Here is a 19427-nt window from a genome sequence, read left to right on the forward strand (position 1 = left end):
GCTTTTCTTTCCATTATATTTTGTTACTATTTCATTAATTGTGGCTTTTACTTTTATGAATTCATTTTGCTGAATTGTTTGCTGTTCATTTGAATTCTCCTAGGATGAGTTCTTAATTCCTTGATTTTAATCTTCTTTAACAGTGAAGGCATTTAAGATGGTGATTTTTGTCCTTGAATATGGGCTTTACATACCAAAACCTAGGTTCCACTACATTCATTATAGTTTTTAATGCCAATTTTGATTTCTGTGTTGAGTTAAAAGTTACTTTTATTCTAAGTAGTTAATGATTTGCAGATAACTTTTTTATTTGAATTATAAAATATTGATCAGAAAATATATCCCATAAAATCTTTTAAATATATTTTATTGTTTATGCTATTACAGTTGTCTCATTTTTTTCTCCCTTTATTCCCCTCCACCTTGCACCATCCCTCCCACCAGCAATTCCCTCCCTGCTTAGTTCATGTCCATGGATGATACATAGCGACCCATCCACAGCTAGTGTGATCACTTTGGAGAACAGGTTGCAGGGACTAGGAAGGCTGAAGCTAGGCGTCCTTCACGGCACTGCAGCCCAGAGCTAGGCTGTGCCCTCCAGAGACCCACGTGCCTGGACAGAAGCTCCCGAGCTTGGGACCCTTGCAGACCTGTGTACTCTAGGGGGTGGATGTTCATTTGTATCCTTTGTAACTAACCAGTAAACATTTTTTAAAAACTCTTCATAAATGTTACCAGTGACAAAATGATATTCCAACTTGTGGATGTACCATAACATACTCACCCAATCCCCAATTTGTTGATTCCAACTTTAATAAACTCTCATTTTCCGGTACCAACGATATCTGTGTTTTGGGGAGTGTTTGGAATTATTCCTCCTGGTCCAGTTCCACAAATAGAACCACCATACCAACTTGTATAAGCCTTCAAAGGCTCCTAGTTCTCTCTGTACTGAGAGGGACAACCCCCGTCAACCCCAGCAGGGCTTGGGTATCTCTATTTCTTGTGCAGCTTTGTCAGCACTGAACATTCTTCTTCTTAAAAATCTTACTAGTTTGATACGTGAAAATAGAAGTGTATTTGTATTATTTTGAAAATACATTCCCCCAATTGTGTATCAAATGTTCATAAAAGGAGAAAAGCTTTACTGTTGAGGACACCCCTAAGGCCCACTGTCCTGGCCCTGCAGAGCTGGGCAGAGTGGCCTCCCCACTGGCGCAGGAGCAGCTGGGAGGGTCGCCTTTGGTTGTCAGGGACAGAGTGCCCACCCAGTCCTCCCCACACACAGCTCCGTGGGGACGTGGCCCCTACTGGGGAGCCCAGTCCCTAGGGGGGCACAGTGAGTCTTCGGGGTCAGAGTTCACTTTTGACTGCCACTCTTTCCTGCCCCCAGAGCTGTGTTGGGTTCACCTCCTGGCGGGTGGGCTGGGGCTGATTTTCAGGGAGGCCTCACAGCCATCCATGGGCCTCTTCATCCAGGGACACACTGGCCATTGACATCCTGCCCACACAGTGTGGGGGCACAGGGCTCCATTCACTGCCCCTAGGCCTGTGAATGGAGGGGTTCGGGAAGACTGAGCACCCTCCCCCAGGAGCGCCTCCCACCCCCACCCCATTCTGGACACACACACAGGCGGGGTGGGACCAGAGGAACTGGAATTTAGGTGGGAGGCGGGAATTGAGGAAGTTGGAAAGGGAGGAGCAAAGCAGGTGGGTGAGAAGGGGGAGGCTGTTTCCAGGGATGGGGGAGTGGAGGATGGAGGGCGTGGGAAAGAGGCCTTGAGAGGAGGTTTCACATCCAGAGAGTTGGGGAGAGGCTGAAGGGTGGGATTGGGAAATGGGTGGTGGTGCAAAGAGGAGGCCCAGGGAGAAATTAGGGGCACATTCAGATGGAGCTGGGGGTTACAGGAGTGGGAAGGGGACGTGGGAGTAGCAGGATGAAAGGAATTTCAGGTTGGCTGGAGGCTTAGCAGTGCCTGGCAGGAGCTGGGCAGTGGCTGTTGTCAGGGCTCTGCTTGGAGCCTGGACAGAATGGGGTGCAGGGGGTGTGGAGGTGGAAGTCTGCAGCTGCAGGGCTTGGTGCAGGTGGAGGAAGGTGAGGACATGGGTGGGCAGGGATTAGCCTGTGAAGAACGGGCAAGGACAGCGCTTTCCCAGCTGTCAGAAGTCTCCAGAGGGCAGACTCTGAAAGGGCCAAGAGGCCATCTGGGAAGTGGATCCCACACGAGGGAAGGGTCTGCTGTTGGAGGGAGGGTCTGAAGAAGCATAAGGACCACTGTGGGAAGCCCAAGACCCTCCAGGGGCGGCTCCTAGTCCCAGGGTGGAATCCCACAATGAGAGAGAAATTCTGGTTCAGACGTGTCACAGGAGACTCCGGGGCCTTTAGATGTGATGCTGGGAGGTGCTGTTCCTCAGACTGTATGGGACACAAACATCCTCTGGGGGAGCTTGTGCAAGTGCAGGTCCTGATTCAGCAGGTCTGAGGAGGGGCCCAAGACTCTGCATTTCTCATAGGCTCCCGGTGATGCCTGTGCTGCTGCTTCAGGACCTTGCTGTGACCAGCATGAGTGTAAGGAATGTGTGTTGACGTGGAAAAAGGTCTGGGTTGTGTGACCAAGTGGACGGATCGGCTGTGTGGGAGGAGCTCCACTTCATCTCTTTTGAAGACTGTCTCACACAAACACTCAAATGCACCAACTCTGTTTTTCTGTAGAAGATGGGATTACAAGTGATACTAATTCTCTACTTTGTGCTTGTCTCCATTTCTGGGTTTTCTGCAGTAAACATGTAAAAAGATTCTCTCAAAAGCTCAGACTTCTGTATTTGAAAAGAGAACTGAGGCAGACTTTCAGAGTCGCCTCAGCTGGATGGGTTGCTCCTCCTCTCCCACACTCTGCAGAGCACCTGTCTACAGAACAGACTGCATGGAAAGGGGGCCCTCACCTGCATGGAAAGGTGAGCCGCGGCTTGGTGCCTGGGCTCACCTGTATTCTGCCGAAGTTTAGCCCAGACCCTCAGTCAATGCGTGCTCATCTGAATGAGCACACAAACAAGGTCCCAAGTCTGGTTATGCAAACTCTAGGCATCAGTTTAAATTACAGTGTGAATGTAAAATTTTCTCAGTGGCTATTACTTACATTGCTTGTGTTATGTGGGCTCACCAAGCTTGGAGATCTTAGTGCTATGAATAGATAACTCTTTTCCTTTATATGTTATCTGGAAATTCACACTTTCTTATTGATCATCTCATTTAATGTAAGTGTTCACATCTCCTTTTTATAGAGGAAAAAATCTGAACCTCAGAGAGGTAAATAAACTTACCCAAGACTAACAGCCAGTAAGAGGCAGAGTACTGGACTTTTTAACCTGGAATGTCTGACTCTAGCATCTAGTTTCTTACTGAGATGAACCTCACAAGATACTGGACTCAGGTCCAGAAACCTACCCTGCCAGTCCACGTGCTTCCACATCTCTGGAACCCAGTCTTCTCGTGTGTGAGTGCGGGGGTGACGAGACCTCTACAGCACCCCTGGGGCTACAGTGAGGGGAGCGGCGTGGGCCATGTAGAGTGAAGCTGGGCACTTGGATGGGCGATGTGATGATGGTGGGGGGATGGTGGTGATGAGTTTATTCATTGAAGGAAGGATAACAAGAAAATGAAATCTAGGAACTGATGACTGGCAATTATCTGGATACTCTTGAGATTACCTTCTTATTTTCCTCTGGACTTCTCTATAAAATAAGAGACACTTTGATTATGTTTTCTCTTATCTTTGAAAAGATTTAGTTTATCAGAGAAATTGCACTTGTCATATAATAATTGGTTCTCTGTTTTTTAAAATTAATCATTCATTTGTAATTATCACAGCTTCTAATCAACACAAAATGTAAATATAACCACTCAGAGCAGCTGCAATTACATACAGATAAGAAAAAGAGAAATTAAGTATTTTAGTTGACTTATGCAGATTTATAAGGAGTGAATGCTTAATTATTGAACAAGCTTTTGAAATAGTGAAAAAGACCCATGAATCTCCTATAAATCTATTCTACAGAAACAATTTAAATTGCAGAAGAAAAAAATGATTTACAAAGATGTTCACTGCATTATTTATGATAACTTAAACAGTGAAAAACACTAAATATTCATCTGTAAATAAATTAGGGCACATTTGCATTTTTGCACAATGGCATATTTTTTCAGCCATTAAGAGTTCTGTTCAGCCTTAGAATAGAGAAAGATTTCCTATGCAGGGCACCAAACCCAGAAGCTATTGAGGAAAAGCTGACAGATTTGACACCATAAATATTAAAAAGGCTTGTCCTTGAAAGACATCGTAAACAAAGTGAAATACAACTGACAAACTGTGATAAAATGGGCAGGAACAATATTAAACCCATGTATTTTTATTTTCCCCACAAATCATGCTCCATTGAACTTCTCCCCTCCAAGGCTGAGCCAGGAGCCTCAGTGGCCAGAGAAAAGGGCCAGAGACTGCATGGGACAGAGAGGCCCTGGGAAGACTGTCATGGCCTGACTTCCTTCACTCCCTTAGGAAGAGAAGGGTCTTCAGTGCCAGCCTTTGTAGAGACATGATTTTATCCTGAAACTTTCCCTTTAATAGATCAAAGGCAAACCCTGGTGCACTTGATCATAAATGTCTACACAGGGAGAACTCCTATCAAGAGGAAGTGGGAAAAATAGCCATCCCTTCTTCTGGAAGGACTGTGGGAGGAAGAGTAAGACAAGGATGGGAGGGCAGATGGTAAGAGATGTGTGTCCTGACTATTGCCAATTTCCAGACAGGTAGAGTGAAGAAAACATCAAAAGCAGAAGAGAGACTTCAGACCCCATTTTTGTTTGGGTTCTTGGCTGAGAAGTCTTCCAAGAAACCTGCTCTGGAGCAAATTTGCTGCCTATTTAGCTAGAGAGGAGGACAGTATCTAGCTAACTGGAGTCTTTCCTGGCATGCACTGGCATGAAAGGTGTCCAGAATTTCCTGGATACCCTTGGGGAGGAAAAGCTGACCCTGTGGGTGAGGACTGGGTGGTCACTTGGGATGGAGCTGAATGGGAGTTGCAGCCATGCCTCAACAGGCTTCAGAGCACCAGCAGGACTCAAGTGGAGGTGTCCATTGAAAGGACGCCTGAACTCCAAAGAAGCTAAGAAAGACCTCAAATTTCTTAACCATTGATATAAACAACAAAAGTCAGCGAGATGCATGTCCAGTGCCAGGCCAACAAGAAACAGGTTACAGACATCAGAGGAGCTATAGGGCAGTACCAGGACCTGGTCTCAGGGCTTTAAGCCCCCTTTTCACTTTGCCATTGGACCATAGCAGCCCCATCTCCCATACACCCATCTCAGGGAATCAGCAAGAGGAGGAGTATGTTTCTCTCACATCGATGTTTCTTTCTCTCTCCATTCCCCTCTCTCTAAAATTAATAAACATAGTTTAAAATAATGGACAGGGAAACTGTAAGGAAAAGGTTCTAAACTATGAAGATTTAAACAATAGAAGCTGCTGCCTGTCTCAGATGAAAGTCCAGGTGGGCAGGACAGGTGTATGGCAGGTTGTCGATATCTGGACTGGAGCTCCTTCTACCTTTTTCCTCTGCTGCTCTTAACATTTGATTCCTGCCTCTTGGTTTAAGATTTCTGTTCTAGCTCCAATCATCTAGGATACATTCCAGCTAGTGGGAAGAGGGAAAACAAAGGCACAGCCCTCCCCATTCCCCAAATGGGCATGACCTGGGAGTCATGCCCATCATGTGTGCTCACATTCTGTTGTCCAAAACCAGGTGACGACCAGCTGCAAGGGAGGCTGTGAAAATCTTCTGCTGTGGAGACACCAAATATCCATATATCTCACCCACAGAACACACTTCCTCTCCTCCAGCTCCAAGTTCAGTGTGTTTGGGGGTTGCAGGGTCCTCTCCCACAGATCCAGATGCAATTCTTTATGTCTGGTGACCTATAAACAAAAAGAAAAGTTACCTCCCCCACTTCCAATCACAGATACACCCAATACACACCTGTGGAGAAGGAACAGGATGACTAATGAAAGCTTCCATTCAGAGAAGGGAAGGACGGAAAGCATACAGTAGTCACTGTTCCCAGCACTTCTATAATCCTACCACATACAGGTTACGAACACTCCCAGCCCTGGCAGTGGAGTTAATACCTTGGTTCGTCCACCTAGTAGCCACTTGTTGGTTGACCCCAGAGAGGGCAGGTTAGTTTTGGGGAAGATTATTCCTTGTCCATTTTCCTCCATGACACATCCCTGGTGGGCATTGGAGAGTATGCCCTTTTGCTGGGGCTTGTAGATTCACACCTATTTTACTTGGTACCTTTTGGGGGCCTAAGAGTTACTTTGAAGTCAAAACAATCAAGGCTTTCCCAAGCTACACTTATACATTTTTTGGCAATAAAATTCCCCCCAACAGACTCATAGATGGAGAACAGGATGACAGCTAGGGAGTAGGGGAATTGAGCAAAAAGGAAAAAGGACTCATGGGTATGTGCAACAGTGTGGTAGTTCCTGGGAGAGGGTGATTTGTAATGGAAAATGTATACAAGAAAGATTAAGTTTAAAAAATTCCCCCCAAGAGTTAGTAGCCTTCTAGTCCATTTGTTTCCTGTCTGTGTCACGTGCAAGTAACTATCATCAAAGTCCCCCTTTACACATGGCTTTTACATGGGAAAACTGTTGCATGATTTACTTGCTTCTGACTCCGCCCCTTTTGTTCTGGAAGGCAAATTACTGGTTACATGACTAGCAGATCTTACTGGCTCTCAGGTTTGGTCTGTTTGGTTTTGCCCTTAGTTCTGAGAATGGTTCTCACTGTGGGGCATGGTCCTTACTCCTCAACTGGTTGGTTGGAGCTCCTGCATCCTCAACACTGTGCAACCCCTGAGATTCCCACTGGGCAGTCAGCCCCATGGTGGCCACTTTCTTCTAGGCCTCATGGTGTCCTGCCTGCACATGCTCAGCCAAGCCCTCAGGTTGGAGAACCTCAACGTAGACTTTTTAGCACTCTTGTCACCCATGCAGCTCCCTCATCTCCGTTACCTTATCCTGAAATCTCTAGCCAATTTAGCACCCCTGGATTTCTGCCTGTTCAGTTCAGGAAGAATGCTCTACTGTGTGTCAATGCCATTGGCTTGCCCTTTGGCCCCTGAAAGTGTCCCCAGGAAGAAAGCCAGGTTCAATGTGGTGTTCACCCCAAAATGTTTCCTTTCTCGCAAGCCTCATAGTCTGGTACTGCTTATTGTCCAAAGCCTGAAAAGAGCTGCCTCATATCTTGTGTCTAGTTTTACAGTTGTTTGTGGTGGTGATGTTGGGAATCTGGTACCAGCTACTCTAGCAGGGATATAATCAAAATCTCCTCTTTCTTCAGTTAGAGAATTTTATTTGGATGCACAGCTGTCTAGGAAAGAGGCCAATGGAATGTGAACAGAAGCAAAGGAGTGCACTTCTACTTCTCTTTGTTTTCTTTTCCTGCTGGTTGGAATGCTACAGCTGTGCTCATTAGTTGTCCACAGAGATCTACTCTCCATAACCAGCATAGTTAAAGCAGGGATGTATTCATAAAGAAAATGGAGTGAGAATGGAGAAGGAAAAATTATATGAAGAAATAATGGCCAATTTTTTCAAAGTTTAGTAGAAACATCAACCTAGAAATCTATGACATCAATGAATCCCAAGGAGGAGGACAGAGAAGAAAATCACACCCAGGCTCATCGTAGTGTAACTGCTGATATCCAAATATAAAGAGAGAAAGCCCAACAAAAGAAACAATATATACAGGAGAGCAATGAAATGATTGATCGCTGACGCCTCATGATAAATGAGGGAGGACAGAAGATAATGGAACAACATCTTTAAATGGCTGGAAATAAAAGTTCATAATTTTATATCTGCGAATATGGCCTCAGAAATGAGGATAAATTAAAGTCATTTAAAAATAAGTGATAGCTGAGAGAATTGATTGCCTGCAAAACTTCAGTATAAAAATGTTAAATTAGATAGGAACCCATGTAGAGGACAGTGCACCTGCCAACTGAGTACTCTTTTCAAGTGCACACAGAATGTTCAGCGGGATTGAACATATGCTGGTGCCCAATATAAGTCTCTCAATACATTTCAGAAGTCTGCAATCTTAGAGTATGTTCTCTGGTTATGACAATATTAAATTGGTGACCAATAACAATAAGATAGGTAGAAAAATCCTCAAATACCTGGGGATTAAATAAGGTAATTATAGATCAATTATGGGTCAAAAAAGAAGACATCACAAGAGAAATTAAAAAATATTTAAGGTTAGCCCCAACCAATGTGGCTCAGTTGTTTGAGTGTCATTCGTGAACCAAAGAACTGTGGGTTCAATTCCTGGTCAGGGCTCATGGGTGAGTTGTGGGTTCAGTGTTCTGGGTTGTGTACATAAAGCCACCAGTCAGTGTTTCTCTCTCACATTGATATTTCTCACCCTCTCTCTCCTTTCCTTTGTATTTCTCTAAAGATAAAAAAGAAAATAAAATGTAAAAAAGTATTTAAGTTTACATGGTAATGAAAATATGAAAGCTAAATTTCTGAGATGTACCTAAGTGGCACTTAAGGGGAAATTTATAGGTTCATATGCTTACATCAGAAAAGCAACAAATGTTTTTCTTGAGAAATCACATGACAGTCTTATGGGAGCTCCCTTGTAGGTAAATCCCTGCCTTTTTCTTGCAGCTTTTAATATTTTCTCCTTGTCTTTAAGATTTGCCATTCAATGATGATGTGTCTTGGTGTATGCCTCTTTGGGTCCATCTTGTTTGGGACTCTCTGTGCTTTGTGGACATGTGTGTCTTTTTCCTTCACCAGGTAGAGAAGTTTTTGGTCATTATTTCTTCAAATATGTTCAAATATTTCTTCAAAAGAGAGATCTCTTGCTCCCTCTCTTCACCTTCTGGTACCCCTATGATGCAGATATTGTTATGCTTCACGTTGTTCCAATGATCTCTTAAACTACCCTCATTTTTTAAAATACTTTTTTTCTTTTTCCTGCTCTGATTGGGTGTTTTTTTTCTACTTTGCCTTCCAAATCACTGACTTGATTCTCTGCTTCATCTAACCCCACTGTTTATTCCTTCCACTATATTTATTCCACTATATTTATTCCAGTATATTTATTGCAGTCTTTATTTTTGACTGGTCCTTTTCTATGGTTTCTATGTCCTTTTTCATGCTGTCGATCATCCTTATACTCATTACTTTGAACTCTATAACTGATAAATTCTTGCCTCTATTTTATGTAGCTCTTCTTTTGGATGTTTCTTTTATTCTTTCATTTTGGGTCTGTTTCTCTGTCTCCCCATTCTGGCTGCTTCTTTGTGTTTGTTTCTGTGTATTAGGTAGATCGGTAAAGACTCTGGTGCAGTCCTATGTCAGATGCTGCCTGTGGCTCTGGGCAACCTGTTTGAAGTTATCAATAGTTCACAGCTTGTGGTTCCCTTTGCTGGGCCTGGTTGCATGTGAAAAGGACCAAGCTGTGCACCAAGACCAGTTTTTACCAGGCCTGGTCTCAGAGACAGGTCAGCAAAATTCACCAAACACCCAGAGATTTGCCTCTGCCTGCAGCCTGCCTGTTAGGTTTAGTCACTGAAAGAGCCTTTTGCTGTACTCCTCAGTGGGGCTTAGGCTCCACAGGTGGGGCCAGAGGGATTCCTGTGGGTGGGACTATTGCTTCCCCCTAGGCTGATGCTGCATGGAGGGAGTGCTCTGCCTGAGAAAGATGGCTTCTGCTCCTGCAAAATAAGGGGATGACTGAGCACAGGAATCCTAGCAGCTGACCCTTCAGCTCTATCCCCAGAGCCACCATCCCCAGACTCTCTTCACGTGACTCTAGTCTGCTCTGCCCTCCCTCTGCCTGAGTCCAGGGTAAATGGCTAAACAAAATTTTGTGCAGTAGTCCTTCAAAAGAGTGGCTGTGCCTCTAGCCATCTCTCCCTGGAGAACAGAAACCCCGCTGCTTTTCACAGCCTGATGTTATTTGAGCACCTTTCCCAGTTCTGATGCTTTAGGCTGAGGAGCCCATCTTGGGGTTTAGAACCGACGCTCCTCAGGGATCAGCCCCCCTCACCCCCACAGCTGAGATATGCCTCTGGTACTTCAGCTGCTGCTCATAGGAATCCAGCCAGACAATTGCACTTCCATAATGCCTACCAGTACTGACGTGGCTTCTTGAGTAAGTCCTTGGTTGAAAGATTTCTCTCCCACTGGTCTTCAGTTGGTTATTCAAGATGATTTTTCTATAATTTAGTTGTGATTCAAGTTTGGTTCTGGCAGGGAGGAGGTTAGTATACCTTTCACCTAATCCATAAACTTCTTGGATCCTCCAGCTGTGTTTTTATATTTATCTCCAATCTCTGTTACCTAGGTGTTATTTATATCTGTTTTCTACGTAAGGAAACCGAGGCCTAGAGAGGTTATACGGCTGCTCCAGGTCACTCTGACGGTGCAGCAGGACTTAAACCCAACGCGCTTGATGCAGAGCCCACACTCTGTCTCTGTTCCAGAGATGGGTCACTGGCAGGGGCACCTCACTCAATCACAAATGGTAATTTAACGGAACAACGCAGTGGACAAGAGCTTGGGAACTGGTTAGAGGCAACTGCAACGAAGCAGGCAGGACAGGAAGGACTAACTTATACTGAGGCAGCACCTCAGATGGAGAGGAAGGTGTGGATGACTAGAGACCATGAAAACAAGTGTTCAGTAACTAAACTCTGTCACGAGTGATAACCAGGAGGGTGAATGAAGGAAGGAGAGAAGTCTATGCAGACACTCAGGTTTCTGGTGTGGGCACCTGGAGGAGGGGAGTCCTTGGTGGGGTTGGGAGTGGTAGGGAGATGGCTGTAATTTGGGACATCTTGGATTTGGAGATGCCTGAAGGACACCCAAATGGGGGTAGCCAGGAGCCAGTAGATAGACAGGGTTGCGGGTATCATGGGAAAGGGTCAAGGGTGAAGCTGGTCCCCCCAGGGCACCATGTTCTGTGAGACTGACAAAGGCCTGAAGGTCAAGCCTGGGGATCACAACATTTCAGGGCAGGCCAGAACACTCTCTGGGTTCTACAATTTTGTGAGAAAATTTCGGGAAGGGTATCTCATTCATTACTGTGCCGCTTTTTGCCCAGCCCCCTCTCCACTCCCTGCCTTACCCAGGTAACTCAGTCTTGACCTTTCAGCAGCCATGGCATTTCCTGAGCAGAGCCCTGCAGGCCCCCTGAACCTGATGTATAACATCACACACTTCTTCTGCATGATTACAGTCTAATAATTTAATCTCACCTGTAAAGCTTTTTCCGACTAGACCAGAAGCTCCAGGAAGGCAGGGATCATGCCTGTCTTGCTCAGTGTATCCCTGTGTAAGGTGGAGAACATCCCCCTCTTGGCCCTTTTCCTTGCTTCCCCCACCCCCTAGACGTCCAAGGATGCTGATTTACTTGGCCAGTTTCCAGGGCATAGACAGGGACAGGTCACAGTACGCTACAACTCACCTACATTCCTGTGGCCCTTCTTCAGCATCCTTTCCCTGTGCCACAGCCTGGGCTTTCTGGGGGCTGACAAGTCCTCCTCTCCTGGCCTTCCACATGGATACCAGAGCACTGGGAAGGGCTCCTCATTTGGTCCAGTAGCTCCTGGGAAGGCCCAGTGGGGTGTGAGGCTGAGAAGGTGTTCACCCCCACCTGACCCCAACTACCGCTCAGAGAGACCTGCCTTGGGGAAATCCTGTCCTCCCTCAGCTAATAATAAACTGGCACTTTTCTCGTTTATTTTCATGCTCACAGCCTGGGAACTTTAGGGAAAGAGGGATGACCACAGGCCAAGATTTGGCCATTTGTGGGTTCTCTGATCAAATTCCATCCACTGGACCTTTCACCCTCATGTATTCTTGCTCAGTGAATGAAGGAAAGAAGAAAGAAAACGCACAAACCAGAACTGGCTTCTACGCTATAGTCACAAACACTGATGAAGATTTGTGCTTGGGAGGATCTGTCTTAGGGCGTTTGGGTATGATGCATACCCTGGGCTTTTGCTCTTGTACGTAAACTGTGTGCCAGGCGATGGTGATGCCACAACACCTCCTGGGCTTCACCCTGATGCGCCTTGAAAAGCCCCCGTGAGTCTCCAGCCAACAGTGGGGTAAACACCCATAATGAGACCAAGTTGGAAGGTCTGAAGGGCCTGTTTTGGCATTCGGCATTTTCTTGGTCCATGAGTAGCCTTCAGATATAATTTAAAAGGTCTCTCAAACGGCCTGCGTGCTGTGTTCACAGCAACCTACAAGCTGGGCGTCACATCTTCTCCTTAGTCTACGAAAGAGGACACTAAACTCCAAGAAATTCTGTCCTTCAGCAGAGCATCCAGCACTAGTAATAATAGTTAACATTAATTTATAATAATAAGTGGCATTACCATTTATTGGAGACCTACTGTGTGCTGGGTACTCCTTTCAGGCTTTTACACGTTTCCCTCATTTAATCCTGACAACTGTCCATTGAGGTTGGTGTCCTTATTTTAGAGATGAGGAAATGACGAATCAGACAAAGTGACTTGGTGAAGGTCACAGAGCTAATGAGAGGTGGGGTCAGCTTTCTAACCCTGTCAGCCTGACCCCAAAGCCCTTCTTTCTCTCACTGTGCTGTTTTCCTCCAGCTGGGAGCTGGAGGGGCAGCGCAGATGCTGAGTAGCAGTAGGCACCCAGACAGGCCTGACAAAGTGCATTATGAGAAGGAAAAAAGTGTTGGGTGTGACCCCAGCATGGTAGCTTCAGAAGTCAGGGAGGAGAAAATGCGTCTCTTGTACTGTGCTTGCTGGAACGCTGGGGCAGATCGGGTGCCACGTCTGGCTGGGCTGGGAGAGATGCCCAGGATGGAACTGGCCAGAGCCAGTACCTGGGCAGATGCTGGGAGGATAAGTGATGGAGGTGGGGCAGGGCATCCCAATGAACCTTCCTTTCCTGAAATCTGCAGCAAGGCCTGGCAAAGGCCTGTAGCTATTCAGAGGAAAGGAGAGCCCCTCCCATTGACCCCCGTGGTCCTGAGTAGGCAACTCTAGGGATTCTTGCACATCAGGTGGGTGTGGGAAGGGAGGAAGTTAAGTGCAAGAATGAAGAACATTGTATGTTCTTGCCCCCTTTGTCAAATATTAATTGACCATAAAGGCATGGGTTTATTTCTGGGCTCTTTATTATGTTCCATTGTTCTTGTTTTTAAAATTAAATATGACTGACTCCTCCTGTGCTTGGAACCTTAAAATCCGAAAAAGGCTTCCTGTCTCCCTTGGGCTAGACTCCCAATTCTTTAATTGTGTGGGTGGAGCCCTCTGCCATGCTGACCTTGCTGAGGACCCTGAATGTCCCTCCAACACAGAGTTTATGATCTAGTGTTTCTCCCTACCTGCCCCCAACTTTGGATCCACCTGGGGAGCTTTAAACACTCATCAGTGCACAGGCTCTGTTCCAGACCAGGACCCCAGGTAGGGGGCCTTCAGTTTTAAAGACTCCGAGGTGATTCCAGTGTGTGTCCAGGGCTGAGCACCCCTGCTGCTCAGCCTTTCCCTCTGCTGTCAATCCTGGCCAGTTCCCCTTCATGTCCAGGCCTCAGCCTGGTCTCAGCTCAGTGTCTGCCTCCTTGGGAGCCTTTCGTGACTCCTGTCCTGGGGTTCCCCTCTGAGGGTAGGGCGCGCCTGTCCATGCCTATGCCCCACAGCACACAGTACCTGTTTAATAGATGGGCTGAAATGTTGAGCATCGAGTTAAAGCCTGTCTCCCTCAAAATTTCCCTTAGTCCTTGATATTTCCTCCTTCCTAATTAAACACGAGAGCTCCAGTCTTTCCCATTTTTAAACTTTCCCCTAGTGCCCGTGGACATCGGCCTTTAATTAGCACTTCTGGATCCCTGTGGGTCCTCGCTGTCCTCCTGAGCAGGGGGCTGGCCCTCTGTTCCTGCAAACATTAGTGTTTCCCCAAATAGCTCCTGGAAAAGGAGCTCTGGCTTCTCCACCAGAAAAGATGCTGTGCAAACAAGAGCTCCCTGCGCAGGCAGGCTCAAAGGCAAGAGAAGCGCCCTCTCTCTGGGAGATGTTCAAAGCACCTCCACTTAGATCACAGAGAGGTGCAGTCAATACAAGTCCATTTCGTCCTTCACCCTTCCTCGAGGGAAGCCGGACTGAGCTCCTGTGGCACATGGCACGGGCTGCAGAGTAGTTTCAAGAGGATGAAGGGGATGCTGCAGGGAGGATGGGGAGAAGATGAAGGGGAGAAGTGGCCAACAGGCCTTTAATTGTGTTTGGAAGAGCTAAGAGCCTTGAACTGGACCGAACATCCCAAGGCAATTTTCGAAAGCAACTGTGGAGGAAGAAGCCAACTGTGGAGGAAAAAGCCGGCCCCTTTCTCCCCTCCTTTGAATGGCTGGCTTGGAAGTAGGGGGAACAGCCAGGAATCCTCAGGGCACCCTTATCCCACCAAATGCCTGGGAGCTGGAGGGAAGCCAGGCTGCCAGCCTCCTGGGGCTTGGGAATGTGCCCCAGTGGAAGCAGAAGGAAGCTGCAGTCCCATCCCTACCCCATTCAGAGAGGAGGTGCTGACACCAGCACCTAGGCCAGGGGGCAGGGGCTGGAGGGGTGGATCCAGGGGAGAGATATGGCTGCTGCCAAAGCTCTGGATGTGGACAACGAGCCTTTGTTGGATTTCTAGCTCCATTGATTTTCCTTCTCTGAGGTTAGTTTCCTCACCTGAAAATGAGGGCTTTGTTGGACCAGGTGCCAAAAGTTGCTTCTAGCCTTGCCTTTTGGGACTGGTGAGAACACAGAATCAAGAGAGGAAAGTGCAGGAGAGGCTGTGCTTTAAGAGAAGGACAGGAACTGAGCCCCATGCCTGGGGGTTTGGTATGTCTGCAGGCAGCCTGAGGCTCCAGACTGGGGACCCAACCCATAAAGGAGGGGTGGAAAGACTCCCTACATTTTGATGACATCAGATGAGGAAACTGAGGCCCAAGGAGCTTTAAAAGACTCACACGAGGTCACATGGGTAGCAGGCAAGAGACCTTTGTCCACTCTAGGGAGGGAGGGTCAGTGCAACTTCATGTACCAACTCCGATAGGCACATAGGACAGTCGGCAGCGTCACAGTGAGGAGAGTCCATGACTGATGAGCAACGTCGGCCACAGCCTCGTGAAGAGGCAGTAACAGCATGGATGCCACAGATTCGCTGTACTTACTGATTCATTTAGTGAATTGTTGTCCAGACGCTACTTCATACAGGGCCACTGGTACTTACCCTGGGGAGTCAGTGGTGAGGAAGACACGCCCCTGCCCTCAGCAAGTTTATATCCCAGAAGGGGAGAATGACACTCTACATGTAAACCAATGGCTGAACAGTATAATCTCATCTAGTACTAAGGAGTATAAGGGACATCAAAGAGTTCAGTGGGATGAAGAGTGACGGTGTGAGGAGTGGGGAGGAGATCAGGGGGGTGACCTTTAAGCAGAGACCTAAATTCTGAAAGGGGCATCTCTATAGGAGCTGGAAGAGGAGCATCCAGGCAGGAGGAGCAGCCAGTGCAAAGGCCCTGAGGGGAGAGCAGCATCCAGGCTGCTTAGATGGCAAGGAGGGGTCAGTGAGGGAGATGGGAGAGGTGAAGCCAGCTGTCTGCTCAATGAGCTCACTCAGATATGGGACAGGTCTCCCAAATAGTCCAAAGTGACACTCTCAGTCCCAAGCCCACACCTCCAACCAAATTGTTCCTCCCTAAGCCTGTCCTTCTCTTCTCAAAAACGAGCACCCACAACATTGCCCAGACCAGCAGGCTACATACAACACCAGTCCTGTCACCAGCAACTCTGGGTTGTGGCCTCCTCACAGATCTCCTTGCCTCTACCCTGGTCCTTGACCAAAGCCCAAAATGCTCCTATCAAACCAATCCCATCATCACTTACTGCTCCGAAGCACTTCTCCCACTTTTGTCTTTCTTGCAACTATCCCCAACCCACAAACTCAGAGACACATATCTTTAAGGAGAATCTGGGGTCAATCACAGCCACATGGGCACTGAGCCCCAATTCAGTTCACACACATTCCTCTAGTTGTCCCCCAAATGACAGTGTTTCCAGCATGGTTCTTGGGATGGGTGTTAATTATCATAGGGCCCACTCATCAGGCACCTGCAGTGCTCCTGGTGCTTGTGGCCAGAGCATTACACGAACCCTGCAAGGGAGGGGTGATGCTCATCCCTCCTGGGACCAGAAAGTTCAGCCCCCTGCTGGTAGATGGCTGAGCCAGGATTTGTAGGAGGTCTCTCCGATGCCAAACCCAGACTCTTGCTTCTACACTGAACTTCCTCTAGGACTCAAATGGGCAAAAGATGACAGGTGCAGAGAGAGGTGCCTGGACCTCAGTCTGGGTGAGATTTCCTTTCATTCCAAATCAGAGCCTGCTCCCTGGGCTCCTTGGCACAACCTCAGCCTGGATAGATAAGCAGTTTAGCCCCTTCTGCCCACCCAGCCCTGGAGAGGTGAAGGTCTTCTAGTTCTTATCTGGTCTGGCTTTCCATCTGCATCCTTCCACCTGCTCCCTCTCACGTCCTCTATGTTGCCAGGCGGTTGGTCACCTTCCTGCCATAGACTGTTGTAGCCAATGCCCAGATGCCCTTCAGCCCGTTGGCCTCTTGATCAGGAAGCATTCCCGTGGGAACCATGGTGCCAACATCCGGTCAGGACGGGCCCTCTGATACCTCCTGGCCCTGCTGCCTCTGCTTTCAGCCTCAAGAACAAAGCAGCTCGCTGCCTGCCGCCCCACATGCTGTGTTTGCCCAGGGTGAGGCCTAGGCTGGCACAGATGCTGCGCAAACAGGAGTGTCGGCTTCACAGATCCGCCTCACAAGCAGCAGGGCTCCAGCTGGGAGGTGTTGCTGCTAGGCTACCTGCTGAAATGTTAGCCTGTCCAACGCCAATCAGCACCCAGGGCAGAGGGGGCCGTGGGGCAAGCAGCCCACTGTCTGGGCCTCAGGCTTTCCAGCTGTGCAGTGGGAGAGCTGCACAAGATGATCTGTAAGACCTCTGTGTGGGCCTAGGGCCTTGAGTGATGTTGCTGGAAATCTCTAGGTCTTGAGAACAGGTCTGGGAGGCAGAAGTACCTGGGGGCGGGGATGGAATCTGGGCCTTTGTCTCAGGGCACCTTCACCTCCACTCCTGCTTCAGCCTCATGTACCCCATGTGCCCCTGTGTGGCCAGAAGGACTGACCTCTCTGAGTGACATCTTGGAGCACTGCATCCATGGCCCTGCTTACCCCTGTGGAGCTTCCAGACAGAAACTAGGGTACTTCACAGTGAGACCATTAAGTGTTACCATCTTGCTTCTGAGGCCGCTTAGGATCTGACCTCTCACTCTGCCTCTAGAAATCTTAGGGCATCGGGGCAAGGCTCAGAGGGCCCATGGAAGCATGTTTCTCCAGTTAGGGCAGTGAGAGGCTGCATGCTGATAGTGATTCTCAGCCTTTAGTGTGCATCAGGGAGTACTCGTTTAACATCCAGAATGCTGGGCCCGTGTCTCAGAGATTCTCAGGTCCACGATCAGAGGTGGGGTGGGTGGCGCAGGATTCTGAGTTTTAACAAGCACTTGAGGGATCCTTAGATCTCTGATGAAGTGCGATGAGTTAGTCTAAAAGCTGTACAGTCCTCTATTCAAACCCCACTGCTACCACTTATTAGCACTGGGACTTGAAGCAAGTCACTAAGCCTTTCTAGGTGTCAGTTTTGTGTGTAAAATTACAGAATAACATCTACCACTATAATAACATCTGCCACTTAATAAATGAGACCTATTGTTCCAGAGCTTTTATTGCGCCTTACAAATTTTGTTGATCAAATGGGGTAGAAGTCCAGTTTTCTAACCCAGAAACCTGGGGTTCTCTTTGATGTCTTTGTCTACCACATATCTCTCAACTACTCAGTCACAAATCCATTAACTCTACCTTCTAATGCATATTAGATCTGCTCACTTCCCTCCCCCAGCACGGCCACCACCCTAGCCCAGGCCTCGTCTTCTTCTACATGACCAATGTACAGCTTCCTCTCTGAGCTGATATCCACCCTTGCCTCCTCCCATTCATCCTTCCTAGAGCAGCCATGCTAATCTGATTGGGTGACACCTCTATTCCCAACCCTAGCTCTCAGGAAGGTCTTATGAATCTGAAAACAATTCTTCTGGTTCCCCCTACACCTACTTCTAAGCTTTCTTTCAGCCCCTCTCAGACTCTGCACTCATGAGCTGCACTTCTTTCAGATTCCTTCAATGAATACCAGTCTCTCTTACCTGGGGACTCCACACAAAGTGTGTTTGCTCTGCCTTACTCAACCCCCACCCCCACTCCCCAAACACACATACTTCACCTACAACTCACCATTCATATTTCAGGTTGAATGTCATTTTCTGAGTACCAGACAGAGCCATGCCCCTCCCATGTGCTCTAGTAACTCTATCTTTCCTTCATAATGCCCATTACACTGGGCTGTGATGACTTCATACTTGCCTCCACCACTAAACTAGCTCCGAGAGAATGCAAAGCTCTGTCTTAGCCATTGCTGCAGCGGCCGGCAGTTACTGGAGTGTTTGGCTCAGAGAAGGATGAGATACACGGCTGAATGCGTGAATGAAGGAACGAACGAGTGAGAAGGCACTGGTCGCAGGGTGTGTCGAGATGAGCGCCTTCTGATGCGACCTAAACTGAATTTAGGGTCTGAACCTGCCTTCGAGAAAGACAGCCATGTGGGGGCGTCCCTGGGCATATCCAGGCCACAGGGGGGCGCCCGGGGTTCACTGTATCTGGATGGCAGCTCCTCGGTTACTAATCGCCTATTGGCGACAGGAGGCGGGGTTTCCCTGTGATGGACAGTGTTGCTCCGCCCAATCTAATTCATCTTTTTTTGGTGACCCCCCCCACGCCCCCACCCACTCCACCCACCCCAACACACACACTTGGGACCGTGAGGATGGTTTGATAGAGGCGTCGCCAACTTAATTTCCACAGAGCACTCTCGGGGAGGTACCAACCCTCCCGGTGGTCTGCGAGTGGGCGACCGGTGAGTAGAGGCGGGGCCTTGGTTTTGACGGGCCGCAGGCGGCCGTTTCCTCCGCTCTCACCGGGAGCAGCCGCGCTCGGCTGTTGGGACCGCAGAAGTGAGTAGGTGAGTGGCGCAGCGGGATCCGTCCTCCGCCCGGTGACGGCCTCACCCCTGAGTCTCGCGCTCCGCGTGGAGCCCGAGGCGGACCGCCGGGTTACCGTGCACCCCGAACTATGACCACTCGCGCCCTCTTGCTCCGGCCGGCTTCCCGGGGTCCTGCTGCCGACGTCTGCCTTCTCCGGTTCCGGTCTGA

At 48.2% G+C, this 19427-nt stretch overlaps 1 long non-coding RNA gene across 1 annotated transcript; it reads right to left on the reverse strand.

The window, feature by feature from the left end:
* Positions 1-4220: 4220 nt before the first annotated feature.
* Positions 4221-16389, reverse strand: LOC118994483 (uncharacterized). Its single transcript, XR_005068058.1, has 3 exons — positions 16296-16389; positions 11551-11691; positions 4221-5975 (listed from the first exon to the last, which is right to left on the reverse strand). It is a non-coding gene; the product is annotated as an uncharacterized LOC118994483 (long non-coding RNA).
* Positions 16390-19427: the final 3038 nt, after the last annotated feature.

This window comes from Sturnira hondurensis, unplaced genomic scaffold (assembly GCF_014824575.4).
Source record: "Sturnira hondurensis isolate 20B ecotype Veracruz unplaced genomic scaffold, ASM1482457v3 Scaffold0009379, whole genome shotgun sequence".
Lineage (NCBI taxonomy): Eukaryota > Metazoa > Chordata > Mammalia > Chiroptera > Phyllostomidae > Sturnira > Sturnira hondurensis.